Source organism: Bos taurus, chromosome 8 (genome assembly GCF_002263795.3).
Source record: "Bos taurus isolate L1 Dominette 01449 registration number 42190680 breed Hereford chromosome 8, ARS-UCD2.0, whole genome shotgun sequence".
Classification (NCBI taxonomy): Eukaryota; Metazoa; Chordata; class Mammalia; order Artiodactyla; family Bovidae; genus Bos; species Bos taurus.
Window position 1 is genome coordinate 24,553,152 of NC_037335.1, and position 19,037 is coordinate 24,572,188.

At 43.7% G+C, this 19,037-nt stretch overlaps 1 protein-coding gene and 1 pseudogene across 1 annotated transcript in view; one reads left to right on the plus strand and one right to left on the minus strand.

Annotated features, from left to right (window-relative positions):
* SLC24A2 (solute carrier family 24 member 2) overlaps positions 1-19,037 on the plus strand; it is a 290,443-nt gene that overhangs the window by 22,568 nt on the left and 248,838 nt on the right.
* LOC132345935 (RAD52 motif-containing protein 1-like) lies at positions 498-2,376 on the minus strand (annotated as a pseudogene).

Consider the following 19,037-nt stretch of genomic DNA (forward strand, 5'->3'; position numbering starts at 1 on the left):
AGAAGGAAACCATACTCTCTTGTTCCTTTTTAGCAAGGACAGTTGATGTTCCAAATAATGCTATATTCTAAATCTTAGGTTTATTTGTTTTTCATTGAAGACTGATGGGGAACAAACTAGAGAAGGTCAGAATTTCACATGAAATAGTCCCAATTGCAAGTCCAGTACAGCCTTCTGACTCTGCCGACAGGTTGCTGATGGTTGTTCTTTCCTTGCCTCTTCCAGAGGAAAACTTGTGTCATGTTCATGGGGATGAGCAAAGGGTGACGGGGTCTGGGGTTGATAGGCCCTCCCTGGGTCTGTCTTCTTTACCAACTCACTTCAGGCAAAAGGCTAGACTTAGCTCCATGGGCAGGTCATAGGTTATTTTCTTTTATGCTCTATAAACTAATTCTTCCTGTTTTTTTTTGTTGTTGTTGTTCAAAAACCTTTATGATCTTAGAAATAAGAACTAAGGAATGATGCAGTAAAAGCTGTGGAAACAAAACTGTTCAATCACAATATGATTAAATAGGAAGGCATTAAGGAGGGATCAAAGTGAGTTCAAACCGGGGATAGATACCACTGGACTATACAGGAAATGTCATATTAGAAGCGAGGCAAGTGTCTACTACTTGGGACCAAAATTCTACCAGATACAATGAACAAAGCTTTGGAGAGAATTTTACTGGCCTATGTACCTTTTGGACTACACAGCTTCCCTCAAGGCAAACTACAGCCACCAGGCTTTTCAGTTTAAGGAATTCTGAGTGCATATAAGGAACACCATTTGCATATTCAGTTCAGTCGCTCAATCATGTCTGACTCTTTGCAACCCCATGAACTGCAGCACACCAGTCCTCCCTGTCCATCACCAACTCCCAGAGTTCACTCAAACTCACGTCCATTGAGTCAGTGATGCCGTCCAGCCATCTCATCCTCTGTTGTCCCCTTCTCCTCCGGCCCCCATCCCTCCCAGCATCAGAGTCTTTTCCAATGAGTCAACTCTTCACATGAGGTGGCCATAGTACTGGAGTTTCAGCTTTAGCATCATTCCTTCCAAAGAACACCCAGGACTGATCTCCTTTAGAATGGACTGGTTGGATCTCCTTGCAGTCCAAGGGACTCTCAAGAGTCTTCACCAACACTATAGTTCAAAAGCATCAATTCTTTGGCACTCAGCTTTCTTCACAGTCCAACTCTCACATCCATACATGACCACTGGAAAAACCATAGCCTTGACTAGACGGACCTTTGTTGGCAAAGTAATGTCTCTGCTTTTGAATATGCTATCTAGGCTGGTCATAATTTTCCTTCCAAGGAGTAAGCGTCTTTTAATTTCATGGCTGCAATCACCATCTGCAGTGATTTTGGAGCCCAGAAAAATAAAGCTGACACTGTTTCCCCATCTATTTCCCATGAAGTGATGGGACGAGATGCCATGATCTTAGTTTTCTGAATGTTGAGCTTTAAGCCAACTTTTTCACTCTCCTCTTTTACTTTCATCAAGAGGCTTTTTAGTTCCTCTTCACTTTCTATCATAGGGTGGTGTCATCTGCATATCTGAGGTTATTGATATTTCTCCCGGCATTCTTGATTCCAGCTTGTGCTTCTTCCAGCCCAGCATTTCTCATGACATACTCTAAAACCACAATCTGCAGTTTCTGGAATCCATCTGTCTTAGCCTTCTGAATAGCAAGCTTCTGGGTTTTCTTCCTTTTCATAAGGAGTGATAATGGCCCTTCTTTCAAGTTATCCAAAGGTTCCTCAGCCATGCCAACTCCTGGACTTCTGCACTCGTAGGATGGCAACACCACCTCTAAAGCACAGAAGAACTTCAGGCTTTGCCTCTGAAGAGGTGCCACAATATCTTCATTTTCCCTTTCTTCTTCAGGGTCAGAAAGATCCTGAAGCTTGATGATCCTTTTTGACCATCCATTGAAACCAAAGTAGTAATTTGCCAATTCTTGGCATCTGGAGCTGTTTAGGGCAAGGGCGTTGTGTTGAACCACCTTATGTTGGGTGCCAAGACGAAATCTTCACTGGAGATTTCTGGAAAAGCTGCTTCTGGTTGCATGCCTTTTGGGCTCTGTGAGCATCCCTCGCTGAATAAAACTTGATGACGGCATAAAATCCAGGGCCGGCCACTGCTGCGTTTGGGAAGACTCGGACCGAATACAGAAGGCCGAACTGGGAGAAGACTGTGAACAGAGAATGAAGGCCTCGGCCATGGGTCCAGAGCTCAGTCCCCACACAAGCAAGGTTTTGTCACTCCCTGTGGGAACCGCAAAAGGTACCAACTCCGCCATCCTACCGTCACCACCTCTTCCTGTTTGATATTGAAATTACCCTAACATAGACACAGTGGTGAAATCTCAAGTTTCTCTGGTATGTCTAGATCTTTGTCAAGATCTTTACCGGGTTGTATGTGATTTTAAAAGACTGAAAAATCCCATTGGCATATGGGGGTATATGGGGGTATCTCTTTATTTCAGTTCTGAGTTTCACCTTTCCTTCAAGCTGTTTTTAGACTATCAAAGGATTGTTTCTGTTTTGTATCCACTTTCTGACAAAGAAAAAAACAACATTAGGTGATCATTATTTAAAGCAAGAAGAAGGAAGAGGAAGAAGGGGAGGAGAAGAGGCAGAAGAAGCCAAATAAAAGAAATTACTCTAGAATTTTTTTCCTTTTTTCTTTGCAGCTAAATTTATGAATCAGTGAAGTTTTCTGAGTGTTGATAATATTTTAATGCCACCATTTATTTTGCAACCGTGCTTAGTTTTGTCCAAAATCCTCAGTTTTATCAGCATGCACCGTGCTAAATGCATGACAGACCCTTGCTTGCCTCTTGGGGTACAAAGATAAATGAGACACAACCCTTGCCTGCAGATAATTTACAATTTACCATCATTTGGCCCGTCGGTTGTTCCAGTTGTGAGTTGGCCAATTGAGTACATTGACTGCAGTATTTTGAGGTAAGCATTTCTTTCTTTTCTTTTTTCTCTTTTGGCCACATCATGTGGCTCGTGGGATCTTAGTTCCCTGACCAGAAATTGAACCCAGGTCCTCAGCAGTGAAAACACAGAGTTCTAACCACTAGACTGCCAGGGAATTATCTTTTTTTCTTTTTTTCATTTCTGTTTTTAGAGGTTGCAGTGGAAGCCTGAGGCATGGATTCCAAGCTGTAGTCTTACTCATTTGTGATACCATTGCCCTCTCCCCTCACAGTTTCCCCTGAACTTGTACTTTTTCTAGGAGGACTCTAGAAAGGTGGTCTTTCTCTGCCTGAGATGAACACATTTGGGTCAAGACCTCTTCCAAAGAGCCTAGTCTGAAATAAAACCAGAAAAACAAAAAATAAAAATCTGGTTTTCTAGTTCCAGAATAATCTGGACCTCCAGTATAATCTTTAGTGCTTGCCAAAGGGAAATTATTATTTAGTCACTAATTTGTGTTCAACTTTTTGCAGCCCCATGGGACTGCAGCATACCAGGCTTCCCTGTCCTTCACCATCTCCCGGAGCTTGCTCAAGATGCATTGACTCGATGATGTTATCCAACCATCTCATCCTCTATTCGCCCCCAGTAAGTTAGTTGTCACCTAATAACATTCGGAGAAGGCAATGGCACCCCACTCCAGTACTCTTGCCTGGAAAATCCCATGGACGGAGGAGCCTGGTAGGCTGCAGTCCATGCTTAGGGTCAGACACGACTGAGCGAATTCACGTTCACTTTTCACTTTCATGCATTGGAGAAGGCATTGGCACCCCACTCCAGTACTCTTGCCTGGAAAATCCCATGGATGGAGGAGCCTGGTAGGCTGCAGTCCATGGGGTCGCTAGGAGTTGGACACGACTGAGCGACTTCACTTTCACTTTTCACTTTCATGCATTGGAGAAGGAAATGGCAACCCACTCCAGTGTTCTTGCCTTGAGAATCCCAGGGATGGGGGAGCCTGGTGGGCTGCCGTCTATGGGGTCACACAGAGTCGGACACGACTGAAGTGACTTAGCAGCAGCAATAACATTCTTGCCCAAACTAAGAGCCTACCTGCATCATTCTGTGCCTGGACTCCTGATGTGTGTAAACTGGGAGATAATAAAGGGATGTTTTTGTAAGCCTTGACATTTGTGGAAATGTGTTATACTGCAGTAGAAAACTAATCCACCCATGATAGCAACATGAAATAAAGAGCTATCCAAAAATACTGGAATATCAATAGCTAGGTTTTGAGTATTTTCAAAGAATCACCACAGAACATTTAAGCCCATGATTTCCCTCTTCTTGGAAATGCTTTGGAATTTTCTTTTTCTCTTGGTTTCTATAGTTCAAAAAAGGCCTCCTCTACAGAAGGACACATCCATGTGTTTAGGGATTTATGCATCCAGTATGTATTATATATCAACTGTGTATGTGCCTGGCACTCAGGTGGGCATTTGGAGGTGAACTCTGACTGAAGCATGGCCATCGCACACCAGGAGCTTACATAGACGTGAAAGCAGATCATTGCGTATAGTTTGGATGCTCAAGTTTGAAGATTACAGCTGATGACACAGTGCACAGGAAGCAGTAGCATTTGCCTCAGTGATCTGCCATGGGCAGGAGCCTGGCTCTCGGCCCAGTGGACTCATAACCCTGATTGTAATGGCCCATTGCAAAGGGATTGTCTCTTGGAGGTGGACTTACGTTGCCCAAGCTCATTATGACTGCTCTCTATTAATACAAATCCAATTAGAGCCCATTAAAATACAATGAGAGCTACATCTCTAAAATCGAAAGGAAAGCCCAAATCAACAAATCAGTGCCTTATTATCCCCCAGTAGACAAGTACTTAGAAAACCAAATTATCATAATCAGGGTGACAATATATCAATTTAAAATGAGGAATTAAACTGTCAAGTTGACTGGTCTGACGTGGCCTCTGTCAGATGATAGCATCACCATGGATTCAAGAAGTGATGCTTTGAGAAAACGCTTGACAGACTCTTACCGCAGCCAGGGAGGACCTTACCGAGCAAAGAGAAACACTTGCTCAGCCAAGATATCTCTACCCTTGAGAGCCCTTGGACAGGCCTGGCCAACTCCATCTCATTGCAATACTTTAGCCTCTCTGTGCTGTACCTGACCACCTGTTCACACTGTATCTTCATAACAGGGTACAATATAGACTGTTAAGTTTCATCTTAGTTACAGTCACTTTCAATTCTCCTTCTTTAAGGTTACTCCCAAGTCATTTTGTTTTGAATTTGGGATTTTCCTGTACTTTTTACTCCCACATGACAGACAGTCCTCTGGCTTTGTGTTCACAGAGAGCTAATCAATGCAAGTGCTGTAGTAGAGGGGTACAGAGGGTTCTATAGGAACTTGGGACAAAAAGAAGCTAACATTTACTGAATTCCTGCTAAGGACCAAATACTGTGGCAAGCATTCTACATGCATCACTCATGTGATCTGTGATAACCCCATCGTGTAGTAATTGGGGATTAAGGAACTTGCTCATAGTTATAGAGCAAGAAGTAGGGCCAGGGTTTAAGCTTAGGGCATCTGAGCCCAAAGCTTATGTTCTTAACTGTGTCCCTTTAGTCTTTTAGCCCTCATATCTACTCTGAATGATGCAGAGGTATATCTGACTGGGCTCAGTTGCAGAAAACAGAGGCCACTCTATTAGAGAAAGAGGGTCTTAATGGGGGACAATATGCCAGCAAATTTGGAAAACTCAGCAGTGGCCACAGGACTGGAAAAGGTCAGTTTTCATTCCAATCCCAAAGAAAACCAATGCCAAAGAATGCTCAAACTACTGCACAATTGCACTCATCTCACACGCTAGTAAAGTCATGCTCAAAATTCTCCAAGCCAGGCTTCAGCAATATGTGAACTGTGAACTTCCTGATGTTCAAGCTGGTTTTAGAAAAGGCAGAGGAACCAGAGATCAAATTGCCAACATCCACTGGATCATGGAAAAAGGAAGAGAGTTCCAGAAAAGCATCTATTTCTGCTTTATTGACTATGCCAAAGCCTTTGACTCTGTGGATCACAATAAACTGTGGAAAATTCTGAAAGAAATGGGAATACCAGACCACCTGATCTGCCTCTTGAGAAATTTGTATGCAGGTCAGGAAGCAACAGTTAGAACTTGACATGGAACAACAGACTGGTTCCAAATAGGAAAAGGAGTTTGTCAAGGCTGTATGTTGTTACCCTGTTTATTTAACTTATATGCAGAGTACATCATGAGAAACGCTGGACTGGAAGAAGCACAAGCTGGGGTCAAGATTGCCGGGAAAAATATCAATAACCTTAGATATGCAGATGACACCACCCTTATGGCAGAAAGTGAAGAGGAACTCAAAAGCCTCTTGATGAAAGTGAAAGTGGAGAGTGAAAATGTTGGCTTAAAGTTCAACATTCAGAAAACAAAGATCACGGCATCTGGTCCCATCACTTCATGGGAAATAGATGGAGAAACAGTGGAAACAGTGTCAGACTTTATTTTTCTGGGCTCCAAAATCACTACAGATGGTGACTGCAGCCATGAAATTAAAAGACGCTTACTCTTTGGAAGGAAAGTTATGACCAACCTAGATAGCATATTCAAAAGCAAAGACATTACTTTGCCAACAAAGGTCCGTCTAGTCAAGGCTATGGTTTTTCCTGTGGTCATGTGTGGATGTGAGAGTTGGACTGTGAAGAAAGCTGAGCGCCAAAGAATTGATGCTTTTGAACTGTGGTGTTGGAGAAGACTCTAGAGAGTCCCTTGGACTGCAGGGAGATCCAACCAGTCCATTCTGAAGGAGATCAGTCCTGGGTTTCTTTGGAAGGAATGATGCTAAAGCTGAAACTCCAGTACTTTGGCCACCTCATGTGAAGAGTTGACTCATTGGAAAAGACTGATGCTGGGAGGGATTGGGGGCAAGAGGAGAAGGGGACGACAGAGGATGAGATGGCTGGATGGCATCACTGACTCGATGGATGTGAGTCTGAGTGAACTTCAGGAATTGGTGATGGACAGGGAGGCCTGGCGTGCTGCGATTCATCGGGTCGCAAGTGTCGCACATGACTGAGCGACTGATCTGATCTGATCTGGGTGCTTACAGAAATCACTGGGAGGGTGAAAGGAGCAGGCTGTGTCTCTAGGAATGACTCCCAGAACCCGTCAGTAAGACTGGTCTGCCCAGAGAGCTGCTGTATCTGCCACAGTCAGGAAGGTGAGCAATCAGGAAGCCACCATGGGAACTTGTGCATTATGCACCAAATCACCAGTGCCTCACCTTTTATTCAGTAGTTATGATCCTAGTCATTAAAAACCACAGGTTAATTAAAAAAATTCTCCCCATGATTTCCAGGAGAAAGAGAAGAAGTAGCAATGATATAGCCTCTCACTTTCACCTTCTCAGTGTTATGTGAGTCTCTGCTCAGCTAAACCCAAATAGCACCCTGTACCCTAGCTGCAAGGGAGGCTGGAAATGTTGTTTCTGACCTCTGCAGCTCAGGAAGGTGTACTAGATGGAACCAATGGGACAGATGCTGAATGCCAGTCCCTGTGTCAGTGAGGAGTCCCAGGCTCAGAGGGGGATGTGCCTCAAGTCACATGATGAGAGAGGTGGCTAGCCAGGCTCTCACTGAATTTGTGACACTCTAAACTCTGTGTTCACTGTCCTGTCCACTGCCTAACTCAGCCTGGTAAGGGAACGAGTGCTTATGAGGGCTTCTTCTTGGAGAACCTGGATTTTGAAGGAAGGGTGGACTATGGTTTCGGGAAGGTAGGCAGTGGGGCAGGGTCCTTGGAGGCATGTGAATCCTTCCTCCTAATCTGCCACTTTGACCCCTTTTTCAGAATCTCAGAGGAATCAGTGCTGTGGCTTACTGTGGTGAAAGCTAAGTAGTGAGCCTTCTCATCTCTAATGTAGCTTAAATTGTCAATACTGTGGAAAGGATTGGGGGCTCCAGTTTTTCCTTTATTTTTCTTAAGACTTATTTTTCTTGCATGCATGTTCAAATATACAATTTAATCAGTCATTTACATAAATACTGCTTGGTTCTCTCAAAGAAGCTTGGAGGTTGAAGTAAGCGAGAGAGACTGGCAGCTGCCAATTGCTGGAATCAGAAGGGACTCTTGAGGGCATCCCCTGCTCCAGTAGTGACAGTGAATCTAGGAAGAGATTCACTCTTCCCATCAAATCTACCTTCAGATGCCACCGGATGCCAATCTGGTCCTCAGCTTTGTCTTCTCACTAGTACATACCTTTGGTAGGATAGTAGTTTTGAAGAAGTAACTTATTCTAGAGAGGTGGTGACTGAGTAGGCAGATACTCTGCTTGATGGACAAAATGGGGAAATACTAAATTAGGAAGTAATAAAGGAAACTGAAACTTGGAGGTTCGGATTCCACTGTTTACAGTAATGTAATTTAATTAATTCCTTAAAAAACAGAAATGAAAACAGTATCATAGGAAGCTGGTTGCTTACAAATAGATTGTGCCAGTATAAATGAAAAGTGCTCCATCATATAGGAAGTGGACACACTATTTGGGGATGTTAAGAGTTTAGATTCATTAATATTTTCCATGTTCTTAGCTCTGCTCACCAGCACTTAGAACTCTCTAGAATAAAGCTGTCTCAATTCTTAAAAGCTTTATTGATTGCCAACACAAAAAATATTCAGGGTTTTTAAAATTCTGGGACTTGGGAATCTTGAGAAATTAGGTGAGCTGTCCTTGGGGAGCATCAGTTGAGTGAGAGTGGTTCGATGAGGTTGATTCAGCTGTGTGTTCCTGTCCTTGCTGCCTGCTGAGTCAGGGGAATCACTGGGGGTCTGAGGACATCAGAAGGTGCTTTTGTGTCTTCCCACAGGGCTCTTCTCCATCTAGCCAGAGTGTGCAAAGAAAAGGAGAGGATGAGATAAAAGTGAATGTAGGTCTAAATGCCACTCCTGGCACCTGAGAGATTAGGGAAATCCTCCTTGGAAAGCTGAAATTTAAGAATTCTGGCGTTTCCATTTGTCTTCCATTTGACATGTGTCCTCATTTATTCTGCTAATACATGTAGAGAATTTTGAGCATAGTATAGCAGGTAAGAGCCTAGATACTGGCACCAGATTGCCTTGTTTCAAAATCTTTCTTAGCCACTTATTATCAGCATGAACCTGGGGAAGTCACTTAATTTCTCTGTTCCTCAGTTTCCTCAGTTGTAAAACAGTTATGATAACAATACTTACTTCTGAGGATTGTTGTGAAGATTAAGTGAATAGATTACTCAAACATGCATGCGTGTGTGTGTGTGTGTGCACGAGCGCACACACACATACCGTCCTCCTTTAGAAGTATTAGCTATTATTGTTGATGTGGATTCTTCTTTCCCAAAATTGCATGAGGTAGGTATTCATTAAGGCTATTTTGCATATGAGGAAACAAGGCTCGGTGAGTTTAAGGAGCTTGCGCAAAATGACAGAGCTTATAAAGGGCTGGGGCTCAGCTGGTAAAGACTGCCTGCAATGCAGGGACCCAAGTTCAATTCCTAGGTTGGGAAAATCCCCTGGAGAAGGGATAGTCTACCCGCTCCTGTATTCTTGGGCTTCCCTGGTGACTCAGACTGTAAAGAATCTGTCTGCAATGTGGGAGACCTGCATTCAGTCCTTGGGTTGGGAAGATCCCCTAGAGTCAGACACGACCGAGTGATTAAGCACACAGCGCATAAGGGGTTAAGCCCAGATCCAACTGCCTGGGATTGCATGGCCTGTGCTAAACAGCATCTTCAGTCACCATGATGATCATTCCGACAGATTTAACCCTTGAAGATACCACCATGTTCTTATTTCAGCCATAGGGAGTCCATGTCTTTCCTCACTGGGGTCAGGCTGTAACCCCTCAGTTCATGGGTTGGAATTGATCTCTCCTGCACTGTATAAACCCCACCATGGGCCCGTGTTTTATTCCTCCTAATACTTCTATAATAACTCACCTTTTTAGGTCTTTATATCTGAAAAACAAAACCCCCTGCCTTCTTGTCCTTATCCCAGATCAAGTCCTCATTCTTTCTGCATCAAGTTTCTCTAGTTTCTGTTCTTTTCTTACTTCTTCCCTGGCAAGCCACAAGCACTGATGTCACTAAATACCTGTCAGGCACTCATCAAATGAACATTTTTAAGGTCAAATGCTGCCTTTTGACAACTCTTTGACTATGTGGAAAGCAGTTACTGCAGTACACATTCTAATTTTGGCAAGAGGATGATTTCAGAGAAGCAGCTGGTGCACCAAGAGAAACAGGGCCAGTTCTGTCTTTGGAGAAGATTAGGCAGAATCACAGTGCATGTGCTCAGAAATGTCTAATTCAGCCAGAGCCTTCCTCTGTTGTCTGGTAAAGTTCATGCCCAGATTGGAAAGGAGCCATATCTGCCACCTTTTCCCACCCCTGACCTCGAGCCAGGCATGTGCTAAGGCAAGAACACAGTCCTCATCAGCAGTGCCCGGGAAGGAGGCGATGCAGCATGTCCAGTGGCCCTGGTGCTGAACTCTTCTACTGGGGTCTGATGTTTCATGTGGGACTTGGGGGCATGGGCCACAGAACGTTAGAGCCCCAGCTGTCAGAGTCTGGCTGCCTTTTTCCCCCTCCAAAATTCTCTGGCTTCTCTCCTCTACCTCCAACATGGGTTCAAGTTTCATAGGATGGAGAAAGTAGATGAGGGATCGTCAGAGCTGGCTGTACATTAGAATCACCCAGCTCCTCTGGGTCTGCCTACCTAAGGTTCTGAGTCACTGATTCTTTGCCTGAGCATCAGTGTTTTTACAAAGTTTTTCAGGTGCTTCTACTTTCCAGCTGAGTTGAAACCACCAGCTGTGGTGCTTTGGCCAGCCCTTCACATTTGGGTTCAGTTTCTTCTAGCAAATGGATATAATAAGAATACTGGGTTTTTAGGGTTCTTGTCAGGACTAAAGAGTTAAAATAGATGAAGGGTCTAGAAAACTGCCTAGCACGTAAGCTGGTATTAGCCATAATAATCAGTACTGCTATAATTATTATAGCCAGTGCTTATGCAGAGTCCCAGGGATTCAATAAAGCTAGCAAGTCTCTGCCCCCAGAGCTCACGATCGATCCTCTGGGGAAGACAGACCTGCCTCTGCCACACTCAGGGCAAAGGTGAGTCTCAGAGTGAAGGCAGGTCCATGTGCTGTGGGGGTACAGGGAGCAGCTAACTCTGCCCCACAGAAGGAAACAGCTTAACAGAAGCAGGTCTACTGCTTGAGCAGAGTCTGGAAAGACAGACTTGCCATACAAAGCGCAGGGTAGATGGAGGACATTCCAGGTAAAAGAACAGTCTGTGCAAAGCCATCCTGACGTGAAGGAGCATCAGATGGCAGACAACTGGCCGGTAGCTGGGGCCCTTCTGTTGTTGGGGAGAAGTGCTGGTCAGGAGGCTGGAAATGAAAACCACTGCCAAACCTTGGAGGACCTGTATGCCTGCCCTGAGGCAAGTTGGATTTTATTCTCTAGGCATGAAAAGCCACTTAGGTTTTTTTTTTTTTTTTGAGCTTTTCTTTCTTTTTTTTATTTTTTATTTTTTTTTCTAATTTTATTTTATTTTTAAACTTTACATAATTGTATTAGTTTTGCCAAATATCAAAATGAATCTGCCACAGGTATACATGTGTTCCCCATCCCGAACCCTCCTCCCTCCTCCCTCCCCACACCATCCCTCTGGGCCGTCCCAGTGCACCAGCCCCAAGCATCCAGCATCGTGCATCGAACCTGGACTGGCAACTCGTTTCCTACATGATATTTTACATGTTTCATTGCCATTCTCCCAAATCTTCCCACCCTCTCCCTCTCCCACAGAATCCATAAGACTGTTCTATACATCAGTGTCTCTTTTGCTGTCTCGTACACCGGGTTATTGTTACCATCTTTCTAAATTCCATATATATGCATTAGTATACTGTATTGGTGTTTTTCCTTCTGGCTTACTTCACTCTGTATAATAGGCTCCAGTTTCATCCACCTCATTAGAACTGATTCAAATGTATTCTTTTTAATGGCTGAGTAATACTCCATTGTGTATATGTACCACAGCTGTCTTATCCATTCATCTGCTGATGGGCATCTAGGTTGCTTCCATGTCTTGGCTATTATAAATAGTGCTGCGATGCCACTTAGGTTTTTAAGAAATGAAGCTGCTGCTGCTGTTTAGTTGCTAAGTCATGTCTGACTCTTGGGACCCCATGGACTATAGTGCATCAGGCTCCTCTGTCCACGGAATATGTTATTAGAGTTGCTATTTCCTCCTCCAAGGGGTCTTCCCGACCCAGGAATCAAACCCACACCTCCTGCATTGGCAGGTGGAGTCTTTATCACTGAGCCTCCAGGGAAGCCCTAAGAAATGGAGAAACATCCTCAACGTTGTGTTTTTGAGAGTGTTAGTCACTCAGTCATGTCTGACTCTCTGCGACCCCATGGACTGTAGCCTGCCAGGCTCCTCTGTCCATGGGATTCTCCAGGCAAGAATACTGGAGTGGGTAGGCATTCCCTTCTCCAGGGGATCTTCCCAACCCAGGGATCAAACCTGGGTCTCCCACATTGCAGGCAGATTCTTCACCATCTGAGCCACCAGGGCATTTTTGAGAAGAGAAAAAAAGAGGAAATGGCTGGCAGGGGAGGAGGGTGTCATTAAGACCTTTCTGCTGATGTGGAGGTGAGGAGTGATGACAGCTTGAACTAAGGGACAGGTGGGATTTGGTGTGACTGGAGAGACATCTCAGAGGCAACCTTGCAAGGCATTGGTATTTGACTCAGCAGGGTAAGAGAGGCTGGCAGCCTGTGGGTGTTGGAGCCTTTGTACGTTGGCTGTAGCTGAGGCAGGAGTTAACGGAGGACAAGTGGGTTTGGAGAAGAAGAGAATGAAGGAAGTGTTGAGCATGCAGCATGTGAGAGCCTTTTGGGCTACCCAGGTGGAAGATGTTTAGAAAGAGGTATTCACTGGGCAGCTGAGAAGGAAAAGAGGGATTGTGCCCCTCAGCCTTCCTAGTCTTCTCTGTAAATCTGCCCGTCTTCTGGACATCTGTGAAAACCTCTGGTAACCAGCTTCAAAAACTAGAAATCAGTCTTGTCAAAGTCTCCTTCCTTGAACCACCTTCCCGACACCAGCAATGGATCCTCCTTGTCTGGGAGGCATGGGTGACAGAGATTTGTCTTACTTGAGTTCCTAGAGGATCTAGGAGCTGTATGTGTTGCCCCTCAAATAAGTATACTCTTCCACTGTGCTTATTGGACAAAGGGTAATCCAAGATGGAAGAGTTTGGTTTCTGGTCCTTGTAGTAGAATGTGCTATTGTGCAACCCCAACTTAATATTGTGAAAGAAAAATGTTACCAAGTCCCACATGTGGCTATGTGAACGAGCTGCTCCTGCATGACCTTGAACCCCAAAGATCCTCACCTAATTAGGACTGCTAGATAAAATACTGGATGATGCATTGGTCCAATTTTAGGTAAACAGTGAATCATTTCTTAGTATAAGCATGTCCCCAATTACATGTGACAAGCTTGTACTAAAAATGATTCTGCATTTATCCACAATACAAATTTAACTGAGCATCTTGGATTTCTGTTTGGTAAATCTGACTACCCTAAACCTTGTCTACCTCAGATATTTCTTGTAATGAGTAGAATCTCTTCTAATAAGAAATAATGGACTCCTTTTGCCTTTAGCCCAGGGAGATAAACCGAACTCACTTCCTGAGTACTCTTGCTCTGGTTATTAGCCCACAAGGCAGTAACTCAGTTTAGTATTTTTTAACCTCTGGTGGTATTTGGTTCTTCCTTTGAACACCTGTTTTTTTTTTTTTTTTTAAAGACCCAATCGAATATAAAATACAGTCAAAAAAAAGATCCTGATTGGTTTAATAGAATTCAGACAGGGACAGAGATCAAAAGAAATGTATGCTATTTCTCTATTTGCTTTAAACCAAATTAGTAAATACCTGTGTTTTGCTCAAGGGAATTCTGGGGATCTGAATTGTGTTCCTGTTTATTTTCCTTGTTGTTTATTTAACCTTTCTCACCTAAGTAACCTGAGCCGAGCGCAAGGAAGAGGGGTGAGCTGCCTGGGTGTCCGGAAGGTACACACCAGTCCTGCAGATTCCTGAGACTCTGAGGGGCTTATTGATAGCATCTGGAAATAACTCTGGAAGCTGCTGTGCCCATCAGACATGGCACATCCTGTACCGCAAGGTCTCAGGAGAGGGAGGTTGTACAATCTGGTGCCGCAGCCTGTTCCAGAGAGGAGCAGGTCCTTTTTTTTTTTTTTTGAAGTAAGTTCTTGTTTTGGTTTAGCACAAACTCACTTCCTCTTTCACTGTCTCCCTTTGAAATGAGGGAGGGCTGCTGTTATTCTCTGCTGCAGCTGAACTGTACCTTGGGCTTCTTCCTTCCTTTTACACCTAGAGGTGCTTCGTCCCTCATGGCTAGCCAATGCCATTGGGAGACTGGGAAGATCTTTGAGCTGTGTTGATAAAACGCGGAAAGGAACAACAAAAAAGAACTGGGCCTAGCTTACCTAAAGAGGCTGACCGGTATTGCTGAACAATTGGGTTAAATAAACAAGGCCGTAATTTTCACACCAGCTAGCCACATCCAGCATCGGATCCTGAAAAATCCTTACTGCTCACCTGGGACTATAGGGAAGTTTAATTAAACATGCTCATAAAGGTGCCCTCAGCGGTTTTTTATACCACTTACCCCACTACAGCAATGGAAGGCCAGTCTTAAAAATTCCTGTCTCCCTCCTGTGTTGTTTCAGAGGGAAGCAAATGATGGTTTGTTGTTTGGTTGAACATAAGGAAACCAGTGTCTCATGATAAAGAGGGAAATCTCCCTGCTCGTCTGTGAGGACTGGTGGGAGCCAGAGAGCCGAAACCTTGGATCTGCTCTCCTGCACAACATATTTATATCCGCTTCAGCTGAGCTGTGTGAGCCGCTGTCCAATGCTAATGGCTCTGGGTATTTGTCTTTAGTAAATAATTCAGTAAATACCCTGGGAAGCACACACAACATTTGCTGTCGCAGATCTCTTTTGTGAATGTGCAGCTTTTGCAAGACCAGAAAATAGAGAAAACCATGCAGGCTCAGAGGTGGCGAAGCAGGCGAGTGTCAGCCCTGAGCACAGGCTCAGAAAGAAGACTTCCTGAGTTTGGCATCCGGCTGTGGCAGCACTCGCTAGCTCTGTGGTCTGCAGCAATTATTAACCTCTCTGTGCTTCAGTTTCCTCACCCGTGAAATGCACTGAGTTGTGGGGGTGAAATGGATTCATACAGAGCAGCTCCAGTGGGTCCCTGGCACACAGATCACCTTTGTGCGTGTGTGTCTGAACCATTGTAAGTGTGTTTAATCAGCCTATGATGCTACGCTCCTTTGCTCTCTCCTGGGGTCATGTGAAGTAGGTGGAAATTCGTGAGTCATGGAAGATGTTCCTAGGGGATGTTAATTGCCAGAGAAGGCAAGGAGAACTGCTTTGGCTAATCTCATGAAAGGCAGCATGGTATGTTAGGTAATAATAAGCTGTTTGTGATTAACTGCTCGCAAGTGCCTATCACACACTGGACATAGGGCTAACACTTCACCAGAAAAATTACGACCTTTTAAATTTAACCTAGTTGTAGGTAGTATCATTGTCCCTGTCTGACAGGTGGGGAAACTGAGACTTAAAGAGGTTATGTGTGCCAGTTTAAGCTCCCTGAGTCATACAGCAAAGGAACCCTGTGATAGCCTAGAGGGGTGGGAGATAGAAGGGAGGCTCAAGAGGAAGGGAACACATGTATACCTATGGCTGATTCATGTTGAGATATGGCAGAAACCAACACAATATAGTAAAGTAATTATCCTTCAATTAAAAATAAATAAGTTAAAATAAATTTTAAAAAAGAAAAAAGAGGTTATATGTACATGGATCAACTTGCAAAAGGTAATATAGGGCAAAAAAAGCAAGTTGCATGTATACTTTATGAAACCATTTATAGAAATGTTTTAAACATGCATATGTATATATGTATATACTGAGAGTGAGAGACAGGAAAGGTATAAAAAGTGCATGGGAATGATAAAAGAGGGCGAGGGTAAAAGAGGGAAACAGGAAAAATGTTTTATTTCTTTCAAATCATTGTCAATATGGCAAAATGTTGGAATCTGAATGTCAGGCAGTAGATTCACAGGTGATCATTATATTTGCTATACCTCTTTGAATGTTTAAAATATTTCACAATTTTAGATAGAGGTTACATCAGCTATCTGAAGAGTGCCAGTGCGGTACTGATGCACAACAGACACTCCACAAATGGGATTGTTCTTGTCAGGAGGCTTTGTTCCCCTAACACTGCTCTGAAATAGAACTTTGTTTCATTGTTTGATTTATATTCTGAAGTGAAGATCCAGTAGTGTAGGAACTTTTACAAGAACCCCCCCAAAGGAACTCAGAACACCTTTGCAAATGTTCTTGCTGACCAATGAGATAAACAAATGTAGCTAAAAATGAATGTCTTTAAATGCCTAAAAAAAGGCTTTTGTCAGAAATAGCACTTTGCTTGACCTCCGCATGAGTCTTCTTCAGGCTTTTGGGCCTTCGCTTTTTATTTCTGTATGTGAGTTAAGGAAGTAAAGAAGGGAATACTGGGTTTTAGAGGAATGCCAGAATCAGGGGAAAATAATTCTCTGGGTCCATAAAAAAATTAAGAGTTTCCCATCGTGTGCCTTTGGGTATGTTTTTCTAATTTTTGGCTTATTGCGGGAGCCATAACACACTGGGCTGTTATGGTATTGGAGAGTATTTTTATTATTGGGTTTTATTATGGATAGTCAGAGTGAACCCATACTCACTCTCTGCAGTTGACATTGCCTCTGGCACCCCTAAGAGCATAGGGATACTGGCTATTTTCATATCAATTTAACAATGCTGCCTGTCACGGCTGCTCGAAAAAATCAGCAAAGCTGATTTTTCATTTACATTTTGCATCTCCTTTCAGAGTTACTTAAAACTTTGAACAATAAATAAAGAAAATAATACTCGAGACTTCTAATTTATGCCAAAAGTTGGCATAGGCTCTGAAGACAAGGGTGCTGCTTCTCTCCTGATGATATCATGTGATGGATGAGAGCGCCGCGCCTGTGCCCCTGTGTGCCCTTGCACTTAAAGGAAAAGAAGGTAAAGAAAATGTACAGTAACAGATGATGGAACTCTCGGTGATTTTTTCATTTCTTCTATGGTAGTTTCTATGCTTACCAGCTTTTCTGCAGCTAATATTGTTGACTCTTGCAAGTCAGAAAAAAAAAATGCTATTTCTGAAACACAGAAAAAAGAGAAGAAGCTGTGATTTATGTCAGGAAGCCAGATTAATAGTCTTAACTCTGATGCTGTACTTACTGCGATTTTAAGAAATCACTTAACCTCTTATTGCTGGTTTTCACTTTTATAAGATGGCCAGATGAAGATCATAAGCTTCTTTGGCTTGCTCTGCCTAATGTGTAGGACTCTTATGTGCAGAAAGTAGATGATAAAGTGTGAAAACCCTTTAATTTAAAAGTGCTCCATCAGGGCTCACTGATGGCTCAGTGGTAAAGAATTTGCCTGCCAATGCAGAAGACACAGCTTCAATCCCTTATCTGGGAAGATCTCATATGCTGTAGAGCAACTAAGCCCATGTGCCACAACTGTTGAGCCTGGGCCCTAGAGCCCAGGAGCAACTAGAGAGTACCCCCCGCTGGCCACAACGAGAGGAAAACCTACACAGCAACGAAGACCTAGCACAGTGAAAAATAGATTAAAAAATTTTTTAAGTGCTCCATCAATGCAGAAATGTTCACTGACATGTAGGAGAGGGAATGAAGTTGTAGGGCAAGATACAAACAGATTAATTTCCCTCACACAGAATTCTTCCTCCTCCATGAACTCAAGGGCAGATATATTTTAGGGCTGCTGCTGCTAAGTCACTTCAGTCATGTCCAACTCTGTGCGACCCCATAGACGGCAGCCCACCAGGCCCTGCCATCCCTGGGATTCTCCAGGCAAGAACACTGGAGTGGGTTGCCATTTCCTTCTCCAATGCAGGAAAGTGAAAAGTCAAAGTGAAGTGGCTCAGTCATGTCCGACTCTGTGCGACCCCATGGACTGCAGCCTACCAGGCTCCTCTGTCCATAGGATTCTCCAGGCAAGAGTACTGGAGTGGGGTGCCATTGCCTTCTCCATATTATAGGGCAGTGGTTCTCAAACCTACAGGCATCAGATTCACCTGGAGGGCTTATTAGCACAAAATTGCTGGATTCACTCTCAGAGTTTCTGACTTAGTAGGTCTTGGGAGGAACATGAGATTCTGCATGTCTAGAAGGTTCCCAGGTGATGCTGATATTACTTCTGCCAGGAGCACTTTGAGAACCCCTGTTTTAAGGATGCACAAAGATATATACATCACACAGGTGTACCAGTATTTGGTGACCAGAAGCTTCCTGGTGACCCTCAGGAGTACACTTCAAGCAGAGTGCAAAACATACAGAAGTTGATTAGAGAAGTCATGCGTGTGGAAAAGAAATCAACAATTATAGACTAGATGTTTGGCAAGTTTTGAGAGTGGAATAACATTCAAACAGGAAGCAGAGTCAAATGAATGTTTAAAGGAGACATTATGGTTGGGGCCCACAGGGTACTTGGTTGACTCACTCAACCCATCTTTTGAATTGTTCCATCTTTTTAATTAGTGGCCACCATTTAAAAGTTACCAGATTGCATATGGAAATCTAGATTCCTGTCTGCTTTTGAAAAGTCAGAGCATGTGTTTTCACATGGCAATAGTCAGTTGGACCAAGTGATAGCTGCTCGTTCTGGCTGAGGCATATGCTTTGGGGTGAATCAGTCCCCATCTAGTCCTTCCCTCTTTTAAATGACCCACCAGATCTCTTTGAGCAGATGAGTTTGCAAAGTGCAACAAGAGGAACCCACACACTTCTAGTCTAAGGATAGAGATGAACAGGAGATGCTGGTGAGTTGTGATCATGACGTGAGTAAGGTCTTGCCAGAGGAAGGAGATGG